Here is a 13,724-nt window from a genome sequence, read left to right as displayed (position 1 = left end):
GGACTGTCTGTAATTCCATCTCCTACACATCCATTTTGCCATCCTTGAATTATTTTGTTTCATACACTTTTTTGGATCCTGGAGCCTCCTGGTTATTATCTTTTTCCCCCACTGGGTGGCTGCTTATCTGTTTATTTGCAGAACTGGATGGAGGTCTTTTAAAAGGAGATGTATTAATTTGATTTCCAGCAGCCCTTGTTCCAAAGAGGCAAAAACTTAGGGGGGGGGGGGAAAGGATTTGTTTTTTTTTCCTAGTCCCCCCCAGAATCTGATACCTAGCAGGAACCAGCAGTGCTTATTGTTCTTTTAGCTCTGCTGCTCTCTCAGGATTCATTCTTGGGCAAGACACTTGAGCTTGGAGTCTGTTTTCCCCAGGTATCAATAGACAGAATTAAATGGGCTTGGGTATACCTCCAGGAAATGTTGTAATCTTTAATTAGATGGTCCCTATAGAGATACTTCCAATATGCAGCTTTCTGTGGCAGAGCTAACTGTTAATGTCCAGGGCAAAAGAAATATGCTGAGTAAGTCCTGGCCCTTCCCAAGAGGCAGAATAAAGGGTTGTGTTTGTGCTGAAGTAGGAATAAAGGGTAAAGGGGTGGGGATCAATTCTTTTTAACCAAAAACTCCCAGGGGGGTTGTGTGACTCCTTGTGGGTCTGCAGATGGTAACTGAGAAAAGGAAGCTTGTTATTTAAACAGATGATATACACAAGAAGGGAAAATGTATAGAGGTTTTTGTCTGAAAAACTGTTGAAAACTTCTGGTGGCTAAAAAATGGGTCAACATGGGGATGGAAGAAGTCAAAGAGCTGCTCAAACTTTCATGTGAGTTCCTTTGTGACTGTACACCTGTGGGGTATTCTAGGGATGGGTCAGCTCCCAAGAATAATCCTGGAACTAGTGAATTTTAAGGAGCTCTGATTTTAATTCATATGGCTTAGTTTCTGTGGTTTACATCAAAAGACACCAAAATGCTGGGAAAACCTCTGGAGCAGCCACACCTCAGTTTTGAGAAAGGCACTTCATTCACACCTTCAGTGCTCTTCCTTTTAAGCTGTGTTAATTGTTTTCATAAACAAAACAGTTTTCTTTCTAGAGCTTTCTAGTCTCTTAGCTACCAGTCACTGAATTGGTGTCCCTGGATGCTGTGAAGGTCTTTTTGTTTTTCTTTTCTCTGTCTCCATTTGTAGATTTATATTGAGTTTGAAAGAAAGAAGAGATTTCCTGGAGTGCAAATAATTCTGTCACTGGCATGTGCCTTCTCTGAGCCATTCACAGCTCTTCAAATCCTACATCTAAACTGGGCAGGGGGCCATAAAATATGGAATTAGGTGGCTGGCTACCTGATTTGCATGAGCAAATTGAAAACTTTATGTGCAAATGCAGCTTCTTAGAGATGTAACTGGTTAGGTGGATTTATTTCAGTTTTCTTGCAAATATTCCAGCAGTTTCTTCTGCCACTTTCACTTGCTGCAAATTAGGGTCAACCCAATTATGTTGCTGCAGTCACCTCTGTGCAAACTGGTGTGAGCCAGAAGAGAATTTGGTTTCTTGGCTGTGTGATGGGCTGTCACTGGAGGAAAAAAAAAAATCAGTGTGCACTGTGCTGAGATAGTTGACTTTGCTGCATATTTGAGATGGTTCCCATTGTGAGTGTAGGAAATACTTTGAGAAAGTCAACAGGAGCACAGCCAGCGAGCTCTTCTTTGGGTGCCACCATGGTGCCTGTGTGCTGTGCTGACTGAGTGAATTCCAGCTGCAGCTTGGGGAGTGATGATTAATTTCCAGCAGTTCCAAAGAGGAAATTATACTCCTTCAATCAATACAGATGAATTTCAGCTCTGGCAGAAAAGCCACCCTAATTACCTTGGTGAATTCTGCCTGAACTGCAGCGCAGGAAGTTCACACATGCTTGTGCTGTCATTAATGATTGCAAAAGAGCCTGTAATGTTTACTCACTTGGCCAATAACATGTTTGTGTTCCCTTTATTTATTTTTTTACCTTCTTTAATTGCAACGGGAAGGGGACAAATAGATGGCCTCTGAGGTGGGACGATGCCCTGAATAAACCCTTGGCTGGTGTCGCTGGGGCTGGTTGCCCCATGATGGCTCAAGGTGACAAATGTACTCTCCAGCCCCAGCTGTGACACCCGTTGGCTGGAGCTCTGTCTAGCTTTGTGCTTGGGGACATCAGTCATGGTTTGCTGTCATTTTCAGCCTGCCCTACTTTGTTAATCACGGAGAGAGAGAGGTGGCTGGGATGGGGACAAGGACAAGCCTGACAGCTCCTTTTGCCAGGCGGCCGCTGGTTCCCACTGAACCTTCCCCAGCAGCAGGGGCAGTGAGACATTTAATTTATTAGCTGTGCAGGGTGATTTACTGGCATCAAATTAATAGGAGTTAAATTCACCAGGAGCCCGTGGAGAAGCAGTGAAGGAACGAGGCAGCCAAGTGGGGCTGTGAGTCAGCAGCCTGCAATTAGGCCATGGGGGGGGATGGAAGGGATGGCCTCTGTCCCTTCCCTTTGCAGTCTTGCTGGGGACAGCAGTGGACTGAGTGTTGGGTGCTTAATTCATAGACTCCTAGAACAATTTGGGTTGAAACGGACCTTAAAGATTATTTAGTTCCAGCCCCAGCCCAGGTTGCTCAAAGCTCCATCCATCCTGGCCTTTATTCAGCCTGTCCTGCTCTGGGCACAGACTGGATGACAATTTTCCCTCAGCTTCTCTTATTCTCTCCTAAAAAATGCCAGTGCTTGTGAAAGGGCTGGGGTGGAGTTTTGTCTGTGTGCAGTTGGGTTGTGTGTGGTCCCTGTCATTTTATGGGACTTGGGTAAACACCATCTGCTTTGTTATGTGCTGAATAGGAAAGTTAGCCCCAAATTAGCACTAATGTGAGGTCATTTAACCCTTATGGGAGGTCTTTAAAAATCATAATAGAGCTATGCAGGAGTCAAGACAAACCAGTCACAGAGCCCTGCCAGGTTTTGTGCAAGATTGACAAAGTGCACTATTATCACGCTGAGATGGGGTCAAAAATGTAAATACTTGGAGGCCATTGGAGAGAAACTTTCCTCCTGCTGGGCTGATTATTCCTAAAACAGGTGCTGCTCCCAAATCCCCATGCAATGGCTACAAGCTCCCCATATTATTCCAGCAAGGTCTCAGGCCAGGAGAATGAAAAGTGAATTGGAGGCAAGTTGGGTGTCAGCATCTCTCAGGCCAGTTTATTCCCTGACTTAATGGTGGTTGGGTCAGGGCAGCTCTTCCTGCAATTTCATTGTCCTGCCCTTGAAACAAGAGCTGGGCTCTAATTGCCACAAAATAACTGTGTGGTTGGTTTGGGAATACAGCCTGAGACTGAATGGAAGCTCTTGGAGGTCTGATCCAGAGCTTGTTGTCCTCCTTTCCTGGGCAGCTGTGGGCTAGGGATGGGTAGACATTCCAGCCCACCTTCCTCCTCCTCTCTGGTGGTCAGGACACCTCTGAAGTGGGCTCCATGGGTATGTAGGAGTTTGCTTTCAAGCAAGGTCCCCCCTGAAGGAAAGCTGTGATGACCTCTAGGACTGAGCAAACTCTGAAAGCCATAAACATCCTGGAAGTGGAATCATAGAACCATAGAATGGGCTGGGTTGGAAGGGACCTCAGAGATCATCAAGTCCAACCCTTGATCCACTCCCCCTGTGGTTCCCAGCCCATGGCACTCAGTGCCACATCCAGGCTCTTTGGAAAGATCTCCAGACACGGAGAATCCACTACTTCCCTGGGCAGCCCATTCCAATGCCTGATCACCCTCTCCAGAAAGAAATTCTTTCGAATCTCCAACCTAAACCTCCCCTGGCACAACTTGAGACCCTGCCCTCTTGTCTTGCTGAGAGTTGCCTGGGAAAAGAGCCCAACCCCCCCCTGGCTCCATCCTCCTTTCAGGGAGCTGGAGAGAGTGATGAGGTCTCCCCTGAGCCTCCTCTTCTCCAGCCTCAACACCCCCAGCTCCCTCAGCCTCTCCTCACAGGAATTCTGCTGGATCCCTTCACAGCCTCCTTGCTCTTCTCTGGACCTGCTCCAGCACCTCAATCTCCTGCCTGAGCTGAGGGGCCCAGAACTGGACACAGGACTCAAGCTGTGGCCTCACCAGTGCTGAGCACAGGGGAATATTTTTTTTTTAAATAATATTGTTAATCTGATTTACATAGCCTGGAGATCCTCATTTGCAGGATTTATCAGAGCTGTTAACACAAAGGTTGGGGCTATGGGTGCTCCTGGTGTGTGCTGGGTGAGGCAATGGGTGCCAGAAGCTCCCAGCCATGGGAGGAATGTCAGCCAGGCTGTTGTAGGGTGACACAGCTGGGAGGTGGGCACAGACAGCCCTGATGGGGGGCACAGAAGGTCACAGAGGGATGGAAGGAAGCATGGGAGGGTGTAATCCACTGAGCTGGAGGGAGGGAAGTGATTCCAGGAGCATCGCTGCACGCCAGGGACCCACAGAAGGTGGGTGTCCCTCCTGTCCCCACTGCCACCCTATTGAGTGTGGGGGGCAGTGGCTCTGCAGGGATTCCTTGTCTGACCGTTGGGCATTTTGGGGGTGCTGGCCCTGCAAGGGCCTCTGTGGCTGGGAGAACAAACTTGTGTTGGACTTGAAAGAGTCTGTCACCCCCCTGTGTGTGGTTTTGGGCTGGCAAGCCCAGGAGTCTGGGGCTGTGCTGTGCAGATGTGAACAGTCTGTGACTCTGGGGGGACCTCTGTGCTGTGCTGAGGGTGGCAGCATAAAGAGATGAGGTTTTCCCAGCTTCAAGAGAGTGCTGGGAAGATAAACCCAGTGGGATCAGAGGCCACAGACAAAGGGGGAACAATCCTGACCCCTGGAGCTGCCAGAAAATTCTAATCTGTGCACTGGCAAAAAGAGGAACTGAAGGCTTTAACAAGCAAACTTTGTACAATACTGAGCACATTTCCAATTGCCACATGGTTTATGTCCACTTTAGGTACAAAAGTCAAGAGGGAAACCCTGGTCACTCTTTCCTGGTAAAAATCTGGACTTCCCAGAGTGCCAGTGAGTGCTGGCTCTGTAATTCCAGCCTTCCCAGGATGCTTCTCCAGGTTGCTCTTGAGAAATCCCGTTCTGCCAAGTAGTCAGCAGGACAGGAAGCTCCAGATACCTTCTCATCTGGAAAGGCAATCAGACAAAATGCCAAGCCCAGGGGGCAAAATTTCAGTCTTGGTGCCAGTCTTGCTTATTAAATATCTGGGTTCAGCAGCCTGGTAGACTTTCATCATATAATTTATTTGCTCCTCAACATCCCTGCAGTTATTAAAAGCATCAGACTCAGAACTGCCACCCAAGGTTTCTCTAATTAGTACATCTGCCTTTCAGGGCACTTTTGGATTGTTCATTTTACAGCTTGACCTGAGGCAGTGAATGGTCAGAATTCAATCTGGGTTCCTGTTAGCCAGGGGAGCAGCCTGGGGTCTTTGGGACACAGGAGTTGACAAGGAGAAAGGATCTGATACTGCAGGGATGGGCTCTGGAGAAATGTCAGCCAAGTGTCATGCTCAGGTCAAGGGGGAGTCTCCAAATCCCCTTCCTGGCCTGCACCCTGCCACCCAGTGCCAGCCAGCACCACAGGGCCCTGCAAAGGGCAGCTTTTCCTTATTGGAAAGAAAGGAATCATCCAGAATCCCAAACCTCCTTTGGAATGCTGGCAGTGGCCCAGCACTGCCCTGTTCAGCACTTGGCTGTGCTGAAGCTTCAGTGTTGGCTGCAGACAGGACATTGGGATCCCCAGGAATCATCTCATCTGCTGGGATTAAGTAGCTTTGCGTCTTGTTTGTCTGACTTTTTTTTTTTTTTTTTTCAAGAATGGATTTAAACTGTGTTTAAATTCTTATAGGAAGGCTCTTTTTTTCCCATCTGGCATCCTACAGCTGAACCCAAACTTCAGCATCTCCTCTCCACCAAGTTCTGAATCTGACTGCTCAAGGGTCTGACTCAGACCTTTCCTGTTCATCCTAAAATTATTTCATGCTGAGCTGAAAATCAAAGCAGCAGGCACTGATTTCACTGGCAGTGATCAATCTTACAGCTGCCATCAGAGCTCCCAGGAAGCAGTCTTGCTGTCAAGGTTATAAATCCTGCAGGTTCAGATTAAATTGTAGCTTCCTTTTTGTGCCTTTTTAGAGCTCAGCTGTACTTGGGTTTTGGCCACAAGTCCCAGTTCCGGCTCGAGCAGAGTCACAGTTTATGCTGGTGCAGTCTAATTTGTTTGATCTTGTTTCAAACTGGGGTAAAAAAGCATGGCTATAAGTCACATCTCCACTCGTGGTTTGCGTGGGTGAGCAGACACTTGGGGTAAGCAAATTTTTCCAAGACTCACAGAAAATTACCTGCAGCACAGTCATGGCTGCAAATCCCATGAGAGCCCCGGGGGTGGCATCCATCCAAAAAACTCAGTGTGGGACTGCCCAAACAGGACTCCAGCTGGAACAGGCACAAAGGTTGGGAGAGGCAAAGCACAGGCAGAGTGATGTGCAGGGAGCACTGCTTTGGTCTCCTGCTTTCCATTTCAGTGCCTTGGAGACAAGCAATGAGAGCAGATCCTCCCTGAATTAAATTGGGTGCAGGTAAATTGGGTTTGCTGGTCTCAGGAGGCCACCTTCTCCACCAGCACCTGGTGTTGGGGTGCTCCAGTGTTTGTGGGGAAAGTATGGAAGTGTCAGCATTGAGGGGATGCTGATTCTCAGGTCTTGAGGGAGATTTGATTGATTTAACAAAGCTAAATTTGTTCTGCAATAGGTGTGTGCTTCTTGCAGGAGGTGTTTCCTATGAGGAATGAAAATCCCCAGGCCCCTAAGGGTCAGCTGCCACCCAAGATGTTCTTGGTGCATCTCTTTAGATGTTGCAGAGCTACCTGCTGTTTTACCACTCCATGGGATAACTGCTCCCTGGCAGTGAACTTCCTCTGGATAAGAGGAGGTTTTGGCACTGCCAGCTTTGCTTGGGTCTTGCTGCAGCATTCCACACACCCTGGGCTCAGCATATTTTTGGGAAGGGGCTCTCCTTTCCCTGTGAGTGCTCTGTGTTCCAGGACAAAGCTGGAGCCCTCGGGAAAGGAGCAGGGCCAGCCCTGGGTCTGGTTGCAGATTTCCAGAGGGAAATCCCTTCCTGCCTGGAGAGAGCTGAGAACAAGAGCTCCAGGTACCTCTTCTTCCACAGGAGGTGGTTCAGAAGTTGGTGCTGAATTCCCTGCAGTCTCAGGCAGGGCTTTTGGCAGGGGGTTCCAGTTTTCTCAGTGGAAATGAGATTCAGTTCCCACAGTTGATGAACCAAACCCCCGCCCAGCCTCACTGCTGCTCCCCTCCCTCTGCCTTTGCCTTCTCATTTGAATGCTCCAGGAGCAGAAGCTGTCTCCAAGCCAGGCCTGAGATCCAAGCATGGAATCCCAGCTCCAGGGACAATTTTAGAGTCAAATGGAGATGGTGGAGCCAACTTCTTCCTCTTCTCTAATCAGGTCCAACAGCAGCCTTCTCCAGGCATTGTGGGGAAGTTGGCTCCTGCCAAAGTGCTGAGACAGCAAAAGGCAGAACAGCTGCTGCTGCTGCCAGTTCTGGCCATCCCAAAACATCCCCTGGACCAGCATCCCATGACTGATTCAGATGAGTAATGACAGGTGTAGAACAGAAGTGAGAAATAACTAAAATCTGCAGTGCTTTGATGGTCCCAGCACTGCCCAGCCTCAGTACCAATATGGCATGAGCTGTGGGCCTGGCAAACCCAGGGCTGGCTTAAAAACCACAAAAACCAGGGCCCTGGTAGATGTAGGATTGGCTTTTAAATTGCTTAACTCTGTGGGGTGTGTGAGGGAGTTATTTTTCATTTCTGTCTCCTCATTCCTGAGACTACAGGGATGGTGTTTTGAGGCATTTTGTAACAATCATGAAAGACTGAGATTTTTATGGAGAGAAAACTTTCACATGGTCATGTGGTTACAGGAAGTCAGGGTTTAAAAAGGCAACTAAATAAACTAATAACAACAGCAAGTATTGGCAGATCTGTGATGAAACCGAGAGGGCTGTCAAACCTGAGATGTTGTGAGTTCCAGATGTTGCACACAGGTAAATATCTCTGGCCTGAGCTTTTCCAATTAGCTGCAGAAACTAAGTTGTGACATAAAGATGTCCTACAAGGCTCTCTGAGCAGGTTGATCCTAATCCACCAGGCTAGATATTCATTTATTTGTGATTTTTCCATTTTGTTTTACTACTTAGGATTTTACTGACTGAAATCCCATTTCTGTGCTGTCCTTACATCAGAACTGGCACCTCAGGGAACTGCACGAACTGAACATATGTGAGGATCCAAAATCAGTTTGTGCTTCAGCTGGAGTCTGAATCCGAGCCCAGTCTGCTGCTGGGATATAACCCACTGCCTGATAAGGCTGATTTATTCTGAGCAGCCTGGGACACCTCTGCCAGTGGCATTTCCATATCTCTGCTCATGAGGGGCTGATGAATGGAGTCAACTGAGGTATCAGAGTGCTGGCTCAGCTCTGCTGGAGCGTCCTGGGCTGCCATCAGATAACTTCCTGAAGGGAGGCAGCTTTGATGTTTTGCATCTGGTCCATTTTAAGAACGATTTTCATGTTTAAAAATCAGTTTCTCTGAGGAATCACAGCACTCCAGTAGCTGTGGGCCCAGCCCTGAGCCCTTCCTTGCTCTGGCTGGCATCACTGACAGCACCTTCTGCTCCTGGGTGGTGATCACTGCAGGGGGAATTCAACTCTTTGGGTTTCTGCAAAAGGAAAAGTGCTTTTGTGTTTCAAGCTGGATGTGTGAGACAGTTGACAGAAGCCCCTTGTGTTAGGCATGGCTGAAAAGTTGGAGAATATGCTCTCTGTTGAGTGCTGGGGTTAGAAAACAAAGTTTACTTGGAGCCACTCTGAAATCCCTTTCAAAGAGGTCCCTCTGTGAAATCTTCCCGACTCCTTCCCTGTATTTGTAGCTGAACATCACAGGAAGCCTGGGCAGCAAGTTTGGCTGAAATGGAGAACATCCTTGCAACACCTCCAACCACCTCCCTCCCTCTACAGCCTGAGCTGAGCTGAACATTCCCAGCTGGGGTTTTCTTGTCCCTGGCTTTGGGTTGAGTGGTGTCAGCTAAATGCAAAAAGGACAAGCTCAGGTCAGAGCAGGCAGAGAAAAAGTGAAGTTTCTTCCACAAAGAGAAGTTGGCTGAGAGGTGGGTCATGTTTGTTTATTTAACCTAAAGGTGGCTGCCCCGAAGTCTGTTCCTTGGGTCAGTTGTTTGCAACCCAAACTTGTTACTGTGTGAAACCTGGTAGAACTAGATAAAAACAAGAGGAATGTTCCTATAGCCCCGTGGGCTACAACAGATAATACCAAAAGGCCTGGCTCTATTAAAAAGACATTTAAACACTGGGTCATGTTGTTTAGTGGTACTAGGAGCCAGCAGAGCCAGCCAGCTTCCCAGATACCCTGCAGAGGGATTCACCTAACTGGAAAACCACTGCTGGGAAAAAGATGGGCAGTGAGGGGTTTTCTTGCTTGCTTCAGAAGGCCAAATTCTTTTTTTTTTCTTTTTTTTTTTTCCCTGGTTGTTGCTGTGACAACAGCACAGAGTGACTGCTGCAGCCTCTCCTGTGCTGTGTGTTGTACAAACACAAGGACACTCCTGCCAGGCTTGCAGCCCAAGGAAGTTCCAGTTCAACTTTTTGTTTTGCCTGCCCAAGGAAAAGGCTCTGGGAGGCAGAGGGAGTCTTACTGGGAAAGTGTCTGCTCTGGACATCAAAGGTTTCCACCAACTTAGGTGGCACAAGCTGGACTTTTTTTTGATGGAAAAGCACCCGAAGCAGTAACATCTCCCTTTGGAGAACAACTCACTTTAACCTGCTTCAGGCTGCTTCCTCTTACTGTCTATTAATTGCTGAAGTGTTTAAATAACACTTTGGTCAAAGACTGCTGAAATTCCTGGCACATCAGAGGACAACTGGGAAGGATGTTTGACAGCTGTCAGTGGGAAAAGCCGTGTATCCTAAAGGGATTGCAGCCCTCACTTTGAAGTTTCTTACAAGTTCTACAGCACAGCAGCCAGGCTGGGAACCTGAAATGACCTCTCCAAGGTCACCCCACAAATCAGTGGTGAAGGGAGAAATAGGAACAGGAGGGTGGTATGGTCACAGCACCCTGCTGCATCTCCTGATGCAGCCCCAGCTGGCTCCTGACAGGCAGCAGCATCCTAGGGCTGGAGAGCTGAGCACTGAAGCTGTCCTCAATCACAGAGCTGCTGATGTCTCCTTAATGAAAGGCAGCTGATCACAGCCTGACCCTGGATGTTTGGAGAGGGTTTAACAAGCCAAACACAAGTGCAACCCTGTTGCCTTAGAGAGGGTGTAGCTGTGAGCAAAATTTGGCCCCCTCTTTGAAACTGTGCAGTTTGTCTTGACTGCTGCATGCTTTATTTTTAGAGCATCATAAAGGGCTTTTGTTCCAAGGTATATTTAACAGGGGAGTGGAAGGGAAGTGGGAGGGTTTTGTGCATAGAGAATATATCTCTTGGTCTCTTTCTTCTAACCCACCCCCTCAGCAGATACTCTTGGAGGGTGGAGTATAAATGAGAAAAGAAAAAAAAAAAAAAGAAAAAAAAAAAAAGTAGAAAATAATAATTTAAAATACTGAAATCATAGTCAAAGGGATTGTCTGGGCGTCCAGGCCTGGAGGCCTCTCAGGCGCCACAAAACTTCCATTATCACAAAAAAGAGAAGGTGCCCAGAGGATGGCAGAGGCAGGGCTGGGGGGGTCCTGTCTGCCAGGACCTGGGGAGGTGTTGAAGGCAATGTGGTGCCCGGGCAGTGCCAACTCTCCTTGTGCTACAGAATAATTTGGGTCAGGAGGTTCCCTCTAAAAGTCCTCTCATCCCAGCAAGACACATCCCAGCTGGAGTGGTCCTGATCCCCCTGCACTGACAGGAGCCTAAAGCCACCTCGGGGGAGGCTGTGGGGGTCCTGGAACACGGGTGGGTTATACCCAGGGGCTGGGTGACACTTTCACCTGGCCTTCGAGAGGTGGCTGAGAGAACAAACTGACTCCGGGCTCAGCATGGAGCAGAGAGCCCTGCGGACAGGTGACAGCGTTGGGGTGTGCTCCCGGGGGCTGTACCCAGGGTGGTACCGGGGGTGGTACCGAGGCGCCGTAACCCGGGAGCGGAGGAGCTGCGGGCCGGAGCAGCGCTCGTTGCATCAGAGCAGGAGGGATGGGAGAAGCAGGATGCATCCTCCTGCCTGGCAGAGCCTCTGCCCCTGCGATCGGATCCTCGGAGGAAAAAACAAAAAGAAAAAAAAAAAAAAGAAGGAAAAAAAAAAAAAAAAAAAGAGGGAAAAATGAAAAAAAAAAAAAAGAAAAAAAAAAAAGAAAAAGAAAAAAAAATTCGGGGTTCTGGAACAGTGTCAGACAAACTAAAGAAGAAACTTGGTGCTTAAAAATGCAGAGCTAGAGAAACTGAGGCAGGCAAGAGCTCTCCTCTTGGAGTCCCAGTTTGTTCCAAGGAGAATTTGGGGTTCTGTCCCTTCTGCCAGGTCCTTCCCAGCTCCCCAAGGGACCTCGAGGTTTCTCAGGCAGACTCCAGGCACACTGAAGCAGGACAGGGCAACCTCCCTGGTGATGGGTGGGCAGCACCAAGAGCCCAGACCAGCCGTGGCTGTCCCCACCTCACCTCAAACTGTAGCACATGAGTGCACCCAGAGTGGGCTTAAACCCCCCCAGAGATACAAACAGGGATTTTGCAGAGCTTAGCTCCAGGCAGGCTGAGGGGTCTGATGGCTTCATTTTCCTCCTGTCCCACATCACCCTGTCTGCTGCTCTATGATCCCTGCTGCTCTGCAAAAAAGGCTGAAAAAATAAATGTTTCCATCCAGAGGTGGATTTGGCCTGGCTGTGGTGACAAAGGGGTCTGCAGGGGACCTTTCACCAAGGCAAAGCCTGTCACTGCTCAGCTTTGCCAGATGTATCTCTCTCTCTTTTCTTTGATACAGGCTTTTTCCTGCAGGGATCAGAGTCCTGTGCCCTACCATTCCTCTGCATGGTCTGGCTCACTAGTGTTTTCTCCTCCTTCACTTTTGTTGCTGGAATCTGGTAAATCTCACTGAAAGGTTAGAAGAAACTCAGAAACCCCCTAAGGGGATGTTGTTGCTCTTTGCACTACCCAGAGTGAGTGAAATGCTCTCTGCCTGGCTGGGGGACAGGCACAAGAACCCAGGCCTACACCTCCAGTTGTCATGAACTGGACAAGGTTTTCTTAATTTATAAGTACAATAAGAATATTGATCAACTAATGCCACCACTTGGTAAGATTTGTGCTTTCCTTGGTTGAAAACAGAAGGAAATGTTCTTCCCTATTCTGCTTTTTGTATTGTCACCACTGCATGGGCTGTGCTATGGTGTCATCTCCTCCTCAGCCCTCCTTCAGCTGATTTCTGGGCATTGCTGTCTTCTGCTCTACAGGGTCTTGGCAGCTGGTGCTCTCCAGCGATCCCCAGTGGAACTTGCACTGGTTTCCATCTAGAAACCAGACTTCCTCCACTCCCTGGCTCCCTGGCAGGCAGGACTTTGATAGTTGCTGCCTGGGTCAGGCAAAGCTCAGCACAGGCACACCACAGGCATTCTTCATCCTGCCCTCTGAGCTGGCCATGCTCTGAGCCACAAGCCACAGAGATGTGTTTGAAGGGTGTTGTACCCAAATTAATATGCTCTGTCTTCACATCTGCCTGTGCAGACATGCCTTGTGCCTGCCCCAGGGGCTGCTGAGGACATTTGTCACCAGGCTGGGAGACCTGAGCTGACTGATATGTGGAAGAAGACTTCAAGCTCTCTCGTGTTCACCTGGTGGTGCAGGGCACTGAGTGGGGCAGATCTGGGGAGTGAGGCAGTGATCGGGGTGAGAAGGAGTGGTGGAAGCCTTGCTTTTCCCCTTTGTTTTAAGGCTTGTACCAACTTGTCTCATAAAATCCTCTCCTGCCTCCCAAATCCAGTCAACATGAGTCACCCACTGAGCCCATCCTTTGCCTCCTCGTTGCAACACGGATGACAGAAACCATCCAACAGGAGTGCTTGAATCCCTGATGAGTTTTGTTCTATTGCATAAATCTTCTCTCCCTTTACAGGTGAGTTGCTACAGAGTCATTGCCTGGGTGGGATTCCTGTTCCTAAGCTTCCCCCTGCCCTCCCGTGGGTCTGGGGTACCAGCAGGCAGGGCAGCAAGTGTGAATAGTATGGAAAAAGGTTATCCCACACAGCTGATTTCCTCACCTAGCCAGGGTAATGCCAAGATTCCTTGAGCCAGTGCATGTCTTGGCATCTAATAGTTTGGGGGCTTGAAGTTCCTTTTTTTAAGTGGGGAGAAAAAAACAAACCACAACACATACAGAGGCTGGGTGAGCAGCTAAGAGGAGGTGAGAACAGGAAGGAAAGGGTTAGCCTGTCAGTACAATTACCATTTAGGAAACCAAGAGGCTTTTCTTCTTTCCTAATTTATTCCTTTCTGTATACACTTATTTTTGTCTGTACCTTTATATCTAAAGAAACAAACAGCAAAAGACAAATCAACCCCCAACTTCACAGAACTGACAGCTCTTTGGCATTGCACTACATGGAACACGTCCACCAAACTGAAACTTATTATCACTCAGATGAATAACTGATCCCACTCCTTTATCCTA

This window comes from Calypte anna, chromosome 23, assembly GCF_003957555.1.
Source record: "Calypte anna isolate BGI_N300 chromosome 23, bCalAnn1_v1.p, whole genome shotgun sequence".
NCBI lineage: Eukaryota > Metazoa > Chordata > Aves > Apodiformes > Trochilidae > Calypte > Calypte anna.
Note: the sequence above shows the minus strand (reverse complement) of the source record.